At 50.2% G+C, this 12,215-nt stretch overlaps 1 long non-coding RNA gene across 1 annotated transcript in view; it reads left to right on the top strand.

Annotated features, from left to right (window-relative positions):
• Nucleotides 1–7,183: 7,183 nt before the first annotated feature.
• The window catches only part of LOC108446933, a 35,734-nt gene continuing 30,702 nt past the window's right edge, over nucleotides 7,184–12,215 (top strand). The window contains exon 1 of the long non-coding RNA XR_001862276.1: nucleotides 7,184–7,411. This is a non-coding gene — a long non-coding RNA (uncharacterized LOC108446933). The remainder of the gene's footprint in view (nucleotides 7,412–12,215) is intronic.

Here is a 12,215-nt window from a genome sequence, read left to right as displayed (position 1 = left end):
GCCCCTGGATCCCTGGAAGTGCCCAAGGCCAGGTTGGACAGGGCTTGGAGCAGCCTGGGATAGTGGAAGGTGTCCCTGCCCATGGCAGGGGTGGGATGAGATGAGCTTTAATATCCCTTCCAACCCAAACCAGTTGGTGATTCCATGATTCTAAGTTTTCCATCTATTTAACATGCACCATGTTGAACCCATTACACTGTCATTCCTTAATTAAAATTAATCTTATTATATCAAGAAAAACATTATCCTCACACTCATCGCAGTGCTTACAAGCAACCCACAGCCCCTTTGCAAAGCCCAGGCATGCAATTCCTGAAACCATTTAATTTATAATTAACCATTTAATTTATAATTAATAGAGAAGCACTGAAACAACCAGAGGAAAAATTTTGGCAATAGCTGAAATGCATCTTTCCATCCCAAAGGCCTTGAAGAGTAACTCTCAAAGCTCCTTGTGGACTGAGGAGTCCTTCCTGTTGGTTCATCTGATTTGGGATCGTTTCTGGAGACCAACAATGAGGTTTTTATTGTGTAAGTAGCCCAGGAGGGGACTTGCCCCAGCAGGGCAACTCTACCTTGGCAGACCTGGACCTCCTCATCTCCTTTCTTTCCTTCCCAGGAAATGCTGAAAACATTTTCTTCTCAAACCCCTTCCTGGAATACCCTTCTCTGCCTAACTCACCCTGAAGGAATAAAGAACATCTCATTTGGGGCAGCCTGGAGTCAGGAACACGATCTGCTCCCCCTCCTGCACTGGGAGAGCTGGCAGGGAAAGATCCACTGCAGAGATTTCGGGAGAGGGAGGGATTTTCTCGGGGAGAGGATCAGCAAAAGGAAGATGAGTCTTGAAAAAACACCTTGCTACTTTTCAGCTTTGTGTGCACAGAGGGAGCACAGAAGCAGGGAGCTGTAGGCACTGGATTTGAAGTCTGACTGACAGCAGGCTAGAGATGCTGGAATAATAGGGAGGCATTGTCAGTGTTCAACAAGGCCTGGAAATCACAGGAAGTTGGAGGAAAAGGAGTGAAAGCACATAAAAAATAAAAGGATACAGAGGAGCAGCTGAGTGATATTTCACTCCCTTGTGACTGCAGTGAGAGGGTGGATTTCTGCAGAGTGTATTAAGAACATATTGAGACTTCTGAACTTGGGAGAGATTCTTTAAATCTTAATTTTTTTTTTTTTTTTTAATTCAAGAAAAAATCTCTACTGGCCTTGTCTTGATGCTCCAGCTCCTGATGCCTTGACTGAAAGTCCCTGGAGCAGAGGGAATATCTGAGAGCCATACCTGCTGCCAGAATGCTCCAACTTATTAGCAGGATCTCAGCAGCATCCCTTTGCCTCTGCACCAGTGTCAGAGAAAGACAACAACTCCATTGATTTCAATTATCCTTTGCAGAGGGGTGCTTAATGCCCAGATTTGTCTCTCCCTTGCAACGTTCAAAGCAGGTTCACACAGTGCAGCTTTAGCATAAATGTATTTCAATAAAGGTAATGAAGAAGAAATCTTTATTTCCTCCAGTGCTTGCTTGAATCTCCTTCTTGGGCAATATCCCAGTGGGAGCCAAGGCCACGGATCAGCCCGGGGGGCTCAGCTGGAAATGAGTTTTCATTCCTCACACTGGCACCACACCACACTAAAAGCATTTGGGGCACGCTGAAACAGGTGTAAAAGCATCACTGTCCAAACTGTGGGCTGAATTTATGGAAATGAAACCCATCCTTGGGGGTGAGGAGGTGCCTGAGGAGAAAATCACTGGAGACTGGGAGGGGATGTGCTGAGGAGCAGCCTGCCCTGGGTGTGTCCTTGTTCCAATAGTGACCACTGAGCTCTGAGACTGCGGCCAGGCAGGATGGAGCCTCATTCCATGGCCATCCAGAGGTGCCCTTGTGTCTCATCTTCACGTACACAGAGATGCAAGACCTGCCCTGGCCAGGGTATGTGGCTGGGGGCGGAGAAATACAACCCAAAGGGCCAGAGAGTGGAACCACTGCCCTGTGCTTGCAAAGAGTGTTCTGGATCTGGCCCTGGCTAAAATGTCCCTGCTCCATCCTCAGTGTGCTTTAGGTTCCTGCCTTTGCCTCCAGGGGATCCCATTTCCTGTGATGCATTTATTCACCAGCCTGACTTTATCTCATTATCGAATCTCTCCTCTGGTGCCTTCCTAAATGTCTCCTCCGATTTAGGGGAATCCTCCTTCGGTTGTGGCTGTTATTGAACACCTGTGATGCATTTATTGCAGTCTCCTGTGTGCTCCAGGTTCAGAACCAAAATCAGCCAATAAAAATTTGCCTGTTGGAAGGCACAAACCAGCACCATTGAAGAGAAACATCTTTGCTGGATGAGGTTTTGAGCAACCTGGGCTGGTGGAAGGTGTCCCTGCCCATGGCAGGGGATTGGAACAAGACGAGCTCTAAATTCCCTTCCAACCCAAACCATTCTGGGATTCTGTGAGCTGCAGTCCTGGTAAGTGGGATCCCTCCCTGTGCAATTCCCACAGCAGCACTGGGATTGTGGTTTCCTGTGGTCAGACAGGGCAGGCAGGGCTGCCTTCCTCTGTGTGCTGGGCAGAGGGGCTGAGAAAGTGTGGAGAGAGGCCAGCAATTTATTTATGTACCCACTGCCATAGGATCTTTGCACCAGACAGACCTGGATGGAGCTGCAGCCTGATGTTATCTGAGGGGAGAGGGCCAGGAGCCAACCTACCTTTAGACCTGCAGCTGTGCCAGCACCTGGAGGGGCTTTGTGCTCTCCCCTCCTCCCCTGCTTGCTGTGAAGTGACACCCCTGTCCCTGTGCTGCTGCTGCTGCTGCTCCTGGAGCTCCCAGCCTGCAGCCCTTGTCTGGCCTCGGCTGCCAAAGTGCTGGGGGCTGTGCAGGGCACACAGGGAAACAGCTTCTGACAGTGAGGAGCCAGGCAGAGCGCTCCCAAAGCAGCCCAGCTGGCCTCTCTGTCAGCTCATCAGGCTTGGCAAGAGCCAGTGATGGATGAGAGCATCCCTCATGCAGCCGTGGCTGTGGTGGGACAGTGCTCTGCTCTGTGTGTCCTGGGCTGCAGAACGAAACTGGCCCAGCCTAATTCCAGTCCATGCCTAGGCTGCCTTTCTCTCACTTCCCGCTGTGAACCAGGCCTGCTGTGTTCTCCAGGAGCAGCACCACCTGGGGATGCAGCAAGCAGGACCTTCCCCAGGTATTTCCATTGCAATATCCTTGAAAATGTAAAATAAATTATGTTTACTGAAGCTGCATGATTAGAGGAATGGGGGCACACCTGCCTTCCTGTAGCCATCCCTGGCATCATCCTTGGCATGATCCATGGCATCCTGACCCCCTCCCCACCAGGGCACAGACCCAGGGAGAGAGTCATTACCTGGAGTCTCCTGGGATCCCCCTGTACCCCAAACCTGCTCCAGCTTCCCCTGATCCCAGAGCAGCTACAGAAGGGCTTGGGCTGATGCCTTATGGGGCTACCTAAAAAGAGAGGCCAGACAAAATTAAGAGAATAAAAGAGGTTACATTTATTGAAGGGCCTTCAGGTACACACTCAGGGCAGACAAAGCCCCCCCAGGGGCTGCACCCAGAATGGACCATGGGGTCACTGGTTTTCATACTTTTCTAGCTTTGGTCCGTTTGCATATCGGGGGTTAATCCTCCAATTACAGCTTCAGGTGATGAAGTCGTTCACCCCAAGTTTGCTCCCCCCCAACTCTCTGCTGTTCCCATTTCTCGGGGCCTGAGGCAGTCAGGTGTCCTTGATTCCCAGGCCTGGAGAGGAATTGTTTTGTCTGACCCAGATGGGAGAACAGCAGCTAACACTGCATATGGAGTTTAGAGTTACACACTAAAGAACTGCAGGATCACAAATATATGAGAGATATAAAAGCTAAAATCCTCAGGCATCAGGGCACACAGCTTGTGGCAGACCCCTGAGCTTGCCCTGGCCCCCAAGGCTCCCCATCACCCAGGACTCAATGCCAGCACCTTCAAGTGCAGGGGCCCATGAGGAGGTGACAGTGACACATCCACTGTCCCTTCCACTGTCCTCTCTCCCAGCCCCATTGTTCATCACTGCAGACCCCTCTCAAAGACGTGCTGGCTCTCTGGCAATCACTCTGACTGACAGAGGCTTCAGAACTATAAAACATCTCCTTCAGTTTCCTCAACAAAAGCCTAATTTATGGAACAAAAAGAGTTTTGAGGCATGAGAAGCATCAGATAGCGAGTTCCCAGGCTGCTCCCTCCTCTCTGCCCTGCTCAGCACTGCCCGAAGAGCAATCCCTGCTGGCATCCAGGTGCAGGATCACACGGCCAGGTTTGCCTTTCCAGATGACCCCAGGCACTTCTCATTTTCCCGGCATGAGGCAGCATCCCCCGGAGCAGGGGCTCGCACGTGCCGGGACTCACTAACCTTCTGCAGGCTGCCTTCAGAGAACCTGCCAAAGAGGCTGCAAACAGCTACTTTGGAATGGGTTTTCCCAGCTTTTACTTCTCTTTGAAGGGAACGCTGGCATTGAGTTGGTCTGGTGCAGTTTTTCAGGTGGGAAAAGAAGCAGGGCAGGTTTACCAAGGGAGGCAGGGGTGGTGGAAGATACAAAGCTCTCCCTGGAACACTTCTGTCCATGGGCGGGAACGGAGCTGGGAAGAGGCTGGAGCCCCAGGAGCGGCTGAGGGAGCTGGGAAAGGGGCTCAGCCTGGAGCAAAGGAGGCTCAGGGGGGACCTTGTGGCTCTGCACAAGTCCCTGACAGGAGGGGGCAGCCGGGGGGGTCGGGCTCTGCTGCCAGGGAACAGGGACAGGAGGAGAGGGAACGGCCTCAGGCTGGGCCAGGGGAGGCTCAGGTTGGACATCAGGGAAAATTTCATCACTGAAAGAGTAGTTAAGCATTGGAACAGCTGCCCAGGGCAGTGGTGGAGTCCTCATCCCTGGAGGGATCCAAAAGACGTGTGGATGTAGCACTTTGCAATCCGGTTCAGTGGGAATGCTGGTGTTTGGTTGAAAGTTGGACTTGATGACCTTGGAGGCCTTTTCCAACCTCAGTTATTGTGTGATCCTTAGCCCAGCGGCATCACCCAAGGAGGGACCAGTCCTGGCTGCAGTGGAGGCTCCTGTGCCAGGACGTCCCTGCCTGTTGGTCAGGGAGCACTGGGTGCCCCAGACAACGACATGGGGTGGGAAATTATGAGAGTTAAAAGCACAGCCCCAGCAATCCCATCTCTGCTTCCTCTCCTTGCTTTCTTCAGCTTTGAGGTGCCTCAGGTCATTGTCTTCAAGCTTTTCTTTCCAGTCTGGAGTCTCATTTATGAGGCAGTAGCTGGAGTTGAAAGTGATGCCTGCGAGCGAGGGGTGCCAGAGCATTATGGAAAAAAATAATAATCAGGAATCAGAGGAGCAGTGAGGAAGTTGGCAACTTGCTACAAACCTATGCTGAATTCAGGCACTGAGCCTGAGGTGTAAACAGCCCTATCTGATTGCTGCATCTTCATTTTCTGGTTTTGATCTTACCTTATTTATTTCAAGCAGGATAACAGGGAATGTGCCACGCTGAAATGAGGAAGGTCCATACCAGAGCAAACTGCTGTCACAGCCCCTTGTGAGACCAGGAAACCGTGCAACAGGAAAGGGCTGCTCCTCTTGCTCAGCACTGGCCCAATTTTCAGCTTGAACTGCGTAAAAGTGCATAAAAATGCAAGAAATAACCTGCTGTCATTAGTAGTCCTATTGCAAAGCTCCTCAGACTCACATGCTGGATTGTCTGCTTACACAAACCACATTTCAGTAAAATGTTTCAGTTAAATGTCAGCATTTGTAGTATCTCTCCCATTTTCTCAGGAGCTTTGTTCATCCAAGGCCAGGTTGGATGGAGTTGGAGAAATCTGGTCTGGTGGAAGGTGTCCCTGCCCATGGCAGGGGGTGGAATGAGGTGAGATTTAAGGTCCTTCCAACCCAGTGCATGCTGTGACCCTGTGATTATGTCAACACAAATGAAAACAGAGAGAAAGCTGAGCAAATGCTGAGGAACAACTCTGCCGGTTTGACTCCTTGTGATCAGCTCAGGCATCAGCTGTCTGTCCAAGCTTCCCAAATCCAACGATCACAAGTGGGCTGGCACCTGAGGAGTCCTGCAGAGCATGGCTATTTTCAGCTGCCACCCATTGTTCTCCGGATTCTGAAGTGTCACTCACCGAGCAGGGAGCCAGGAGGATTTGAGGTGACGCTGGGCACCAGCCAGGCTGCGCAGAGCAGAGGCACTTCCTGGGAAGCTCTCTGCCCTGTGGGATGGGCAGGGTCATCCTGGCTCCTTGACAATGCCAAGTAATGTGGTTAAAGGAGGACAGGAGGTGCTCACTGATACTTTGATCAACTTGATTAAATCTAGAAGGATTTGCTGGAAAAAGTTACCTATGGATAAACTTTGAACCAGAGCCATGAAGGCATTATTGCTTTATTCCCAGCCAATTTCCCTCTAGCTTGGGCTTTCTAAATTCATCCTGACTAAGGATTTTAAGCAAAGGAGACAGTCCCAGGTTTCCTGAGCAATGATTTGTTCCCAGAATGGAGGTTTCCAGCAGAACAGTGCAATGCTCACATTTTTAGAGGCAGGACCTCACTGTAAGCTCTCAATTACCTTCAAACCTCCCAGGCAGACACCTTTTCTCAGGGCAGTGACACCTCTGAGGCTGAGATACCTGCACAAAAACCTCATCTTTGTCTGCTATTGAGTGTTATAACCAGATGAACATGCAAGGTGGGGTCATCAAAACTTCATCTTTGCCTGGTTGATATTAAACAAGTCACAGAGAATCAGAAGCCCGAATGTCTGTGTTAGACTGAGCTGGCCTTCCTAAAGCATGAAAGATTGTTTGCCTGCCTAGAAATGCAGTGTATATGGGGCTGTGTGTATGTTCAAGCAGGGGAGAGACCATAAAAATAGGTGGCAGAGAGAACAAAACACTTAAACTGATTTAGAGCAGGGAAAACACAAGATGGCACAAGTAGCATTTCAAGGATGCTCTGTGAAGTTGAGAAACCAGTAATTCCTGCACTGCCTTAAAGCCACAACCCCCTCCCTGGAAAATACTGAGCAGCACAATTGCTCCATAAATCGCTGTGCTTGCCCAAGAAAGGTCCCTGGGCAGTAGCTCATCGGGGTGTCAGCCAACCATAGGAGGCGTCCTAAACCTGTCTGTGCAGATTATGTTATTTTACACACCTCCAGACACCTCAGATGAAGTGTTTGCTCTCAGGAGGTGCTGCCTCAAGTGGCTCCCTGGCCTGGGTTTGCTGTGCAGCTCCCTGGGCCCTGCGCTCGTGTGTTGTCATCGACGGAGTGTCCTGTACCAGAGGCCACAACGTGCACTGGATGGTGCTGCTGCCTGACTGCATCCCTGAGACATTCCCACAGGGATGGGGAGGTGAGAGCTTGTGGATGGGTGTGGAGGGCACACAGCAAAGCTGGGGCTGCAGTGAACATCCCCTCCCTGTGCTTAGCCACCTCCTGACACGAGCTGAGCACGCTGGGTGCCTACCAAGGGCAGAGAAGCTGAGAAGTCCTGGTGTTGCTTAGAACCCAAAGCTTTGTGTAACCCCAAAGCTGTGGCTGCAGTGCTGAGCTGGCGCCTGGCCGTGCCCCAGGAGCTTGCCCTGTGTCCTGCTGGGACCCCAGGAACCTGGCCTGGAGCCTGCTCACAAATCTGTCCTGAATGTGCAGCCAAACCCCGGTCTAATCCCCTCGGGCAGTTCAGGTCTTCAGGAGGAATCTGTAGCTCTGATTTCTCTTCCATTCTTGCAGCCGTGGGATGGATCCCAGGGTGGCAGTCAGCGGGAGCAGCCTTCCTGACTCATGCTGACACATCATCTTTGGGCTCTCCACTGGGCCACTCTCTCCTCCCCTTCTTCTCGTGTCCCCCACACTCAGGGCTTTGATTCCTTCTTTGCAAAAAATGCGCTGTACTGTTGATGTTAATGGGAGCCTTGAGACTGCAGCTGGGCCATAACATTATCCTGCTTTCCTTTCTTCCTTCACGTCAGAAGCTGACTTCAATTAAACCCCACCTTTCCCATTGCTCTGTGTTTAATGAGAAGTGTTTTCCAGTTGCTTGTGTCGGAGCACTGAATCCCCAGTCCTACTGCTAAGCCTTTTTAGTGTCTTCCTCACACTCTCCAACAAGGATTTGGATTTGAGATGCTCCTGCCTTCCCCAGCTGAGCACCTCACCTCTTCTGCTGGGTGCTGTGAGCCCCGTTGGAGGCTGGCACAGAGCACGTGGGGCTGTGCCTCAGCTGCTGGCAGGGAAACCCATGGAGAACACATTTCCGAGTGCCCTGGCCAGTGCCCTGCTGCAGGGCCATCTGTTCTTGCAGTGTTTCATCTTTGAGGGATTTACCATTTCCACAGAGCTGTGTTGAACTCTGTGTTTTAGCAGTGCCTACCTGTCCCAGGTGATGGAGGGGGTTGGATGGAGCAGCTCCCATCCCAGCAGGTGAACAAGTGATGCCACAGGGCTCCCAGTCCCATGTGCTCCCAGCAAGGGCCACATTCCCTGGGCTTGCCCTCCACAGCCACTCCAAAAGCTGCCTGGATCTGGGCAAAGGTGGGCTGGCAAACTCCACTGGGGAAGTGCCCTGGCAGATACACTCAAGCCTCCAACACCAAAATTACCTGTGCTTACAAACCAAGCACAAAATGCATCACTGCCTTAATTGCCAGATTCTTCTGACTCACAGGAGCACTCGGTGTTCGGGATACTGGAATTAGCTCCCTCTGTAATTAGCTCCCCTTCAGAAGATGCGCTGCCTTTGTGCCTCGTTTTTCCCTGACCTCGCTCTGCCGCTTCCCTAATTGCCTCTCTGGAGCGCGGAGCCGGCAGGGCTGGGCTGGGCTGCAGCAGATGCTTCCCGAAAGCCAGAGCTCGGCGCTGCCGAGGTGCTCAGGATGTTAATTAGGTCGATAGCCCAATCACCGAGCTGCTGGGTAATGATCAGTGTCTCCTGCAAGGGCCACAGCCCGTGGCCGGTGTCTGCCAGCTCCCAACATCCCGCCTGGAAAATCCTCCGGCAAAGGGCACCGAGACCCCCCAGCTCTGCATTAGAGCTTATCAGGGGCCAGCGTTTGCAGGGAGGCATGTGAAAATGTCAGCACAGATGGAGATTAAGCTGTCTTCACCTCACATCAAAACTGCCATCTGCTTCTCTCCTGCACAGCTTTAATCAGATTTTCTCCAGAAAAAAAAAGGGAGTGAGAGGGATGGGGAGGGCTCTGAAACTCCCTGGACTTTCTGTGCTCGTGTGCAGAGGCCCGGGGAGCTGCAAAGGGTTTGTCTGGACATTTCCCATGGAAAGGCTTTGTGTGGCTTCCTTTGGAAAGGCAGGAGCGGGCAGCAAGGACTCACATCCCGCTGCAGAGTGGGGAGAAGGAAAGCCATTATTTGAGAAGAAAGCAAAAGTGGACCTTGTCCTCCAACACTGGTTTTGTTTGTTTAATCAACCAGCAAAGCCAAGTTTTCAGCAGATGAGGCTTTACCAGGAGCCTGCTTGGTTCCCCAAGTTGATCCCACCCCCGCACTCTCATGAGCAATGTGCTGAGGAAGACAAGTGGGTAACAAAAACCCCAACTAATGGGAGAGTTGGACAGTTTGCTCCACAGTCACACCACAATTTCAGTCTTGCCTTGCCTTCCAAGCCCAATATGTTCGAAGCTAAATATGCCACTGCTAAGTTGAGGAGAAATCAGTTCAGAGAACACAATGTTTTTGTAGGGACACGAAGACTGGCTGAGCATTAACCATATGTGTCCAAAGCCTACAAGATAAGCTGATGGAGGAGTTTCTGACACGGCTCACAAATCACAGTTTGTGTGGAGTGAGGCTTTGCCTTCTCCTGCTGGGCACCTGGTACACCACGATCTCACAGACTTCCCTTCAGATCTGCTCAGCAGCCAGTTGTTCCCATCTGGAGTTCCTACAGATGACCATTCCTTTCCAGGAGGACTTAGGCCAACCAAGCAGCATCTCTTTTTTTGTTTCAAATCATCTCCAACTCAGCTCTGAATCTGTGCAGTTCATTTGTGAGTCTACTCATCCCAAATCCTGGCAGTCCTTCCCATGTGGAGGTGTCAGCCAGCTTGAGAAGTGTTTTCTCCGTTCCGTCATCGGGACCATTAATGAAAGTGCTGAAAGCTCAGTCCATACTGCAAGCATCGTATTTTGACAGTAATCTGTCAATGATTGCTCCATCTATAATTTTCTAACCAGTTTTGCAACTACCCAATAATATATTCACTTAGATGATATTTTTCTAGCTCATGGAAGTATCAGAGGAGACAGTGTCAAAAGCCTGACTAAAATCAAGATCTATGACATGGTCTGTTTCTTCTCTATCCAGAAGGCTTTTTGCACTGTCATAAAGGAAAATTAGATTGGTTTGACATATTTGTTCTTGACAAATCCATACAGACTGTTACTCATCCCTTTATACTCCTCTGTGAGCTCACAGATAGACTATTTGATTATCCACTTCAGTGTTTTCTGAAAACTGAAGTTTTATAGGTTTGAAAGGGAAGCTCCTGACTCTCTGTCTTCTTATTTAACATTTCAAAGGTTGGCATTTAAAAATGTCTCCTGTCTTTCAAGTCTTCCAGTGCCTTACACAGTGAATCCTTAAAACTAATGGTCAATTCTTCCAGTATCTGCCCAGCTTGTGCTGTAGGTACCACACAATGAAGTTCACAAAGACACAGGCAAATAAGAACATCGACATTTTGGGGGGCACCTGTGTGTTCCTCTCAGTATTTTCTGTTTATTGGAGTTGTTCCTTGCATGAAAGATATTCCAATTAAGTGCACATTAAATCCTGTCCCAGGAACCTTTGGGAAGCTTTGCTCTGGATGCATTCCTGGACTGTCTGCTAAAGGCTGGTATCCACTCCCCAGTACAAGGTGGGAGCTGCTGGAGAGCTTCCAGTGCTTCCATGCCCTGGTGTGCCCCAGTCCATGGCAGAGTGGCATGGAGATGGCACAGGAATGGGAAAGAGCTGGTCCCTTTACTGGGAAGGCTGCAGTTACCTGGAGGCAGCAGCCTGGAGCCAGGCCCAGAGCTTTACAGGACTGGGCTTTGAAGTGACCTTGAGATCAATCAAACTGATGAAGAGAGACAAGCCCTAACTCACCAGCCTGGAGAAGATGTCTCGTCAGCCTGTGGAGCTCTTAAATCATGCTTATATTTCCAATCCATGGAATATCCATGTGATCTGTCCTTCAGGATAAACACAGCTCCTGAGCTCAGGAGCGCTGAGGAGCAGCAGTAGCAGCACAGCTGATTTCTCACAAGTCCAAAAGCCCCGGCTCCAGCAGCTGTACCTGTCTCCATTTTGCTTCCTAATCTTCACTTGCAAGTTCAGAATCATTCCCAAGAGACTCGGTCTGCAGTCCAGAGCCTGCTGTCATGATCCATGACCCACCTGAGAGAGTAGAACGTGCTCTGCTGTCCACAAAGCTGCGCTCCCAGGGGAGGCTGTAAAGGACAGTGTTTCCCAGGAGGGACAAAAGGACCTGTCGGCCCTTTGCTTGACTTCTGCTCCTGCCCAAGTAAGATATTTAGGAGCTGAAGTTTCTGCTTTCGGGTTTCCACAGGGAAAGTTGTGATGTCTCTGAGCAGCTGCTCCTAAATTTACTCCACACAGAGCCATGGGATGTTGGGAGGTTTTTTACTGGATGGACTTCATCATATAAAGAGTCCACTATAAAATCAGAGCCTCCACTGCTGCTGCCCTCGCTGCCTGTGCTGTTACTCTGGGATCTGCTTCACCTTTGTGCAGAACTGCCAAAGGTCATTCATTTGTCAGAGACAATCAAATTTCCCTTCTGCTTCGTGAAAGATTGATGAGGTTTAAACATCTTTTATTTGATCATCTAAGCAGCTTGTCTCTGTCTATAAATTCCCTGTAGCTTGCACTTGGACTTTTATGTTTGTGCACGCAGGAAAAAAGGAGCGTGCAGGAAAAAAAGGAGTGTGCAGCATTTCTGGTATAAAAATATTCCTTGGATTGTGTTGGAATCCTTTGCCCGTCATGTTTTCCTCCTCAAACCGTGACCACGTTAATCAGGATCACTCACAGGGTTGTTTCAAGCCCAGCCAATATTCACAAAGCTCATTCCCTTCCTTTACAAACTATTTCAGGAAGAAAAGTGCCTTAGCAAGCCATAATTCATGTATATGTCAGT

This window comes from Corvus brachyrhynchos, unplaced genomic scaffold (assembly GCF_000691975.1).
Source record: "Corvus brachyrhynchos isolate BGI_N302 unplaced genomic scaffold, ASM69197v1 scaffold125, whole genome shotgun sequence".
Classification (NCBI taxonomy): domain Eukaryota; kingdom Metazoa; phylum Chordata; class Aves; order Passeriformes; family Corvidae; genus Corvus; species Corvus brachyrhynchos.
Note: the sequence above shows the minus strand (reverse complement) of the source record. Positions and strands in the feature narration are given on the sequence as shown.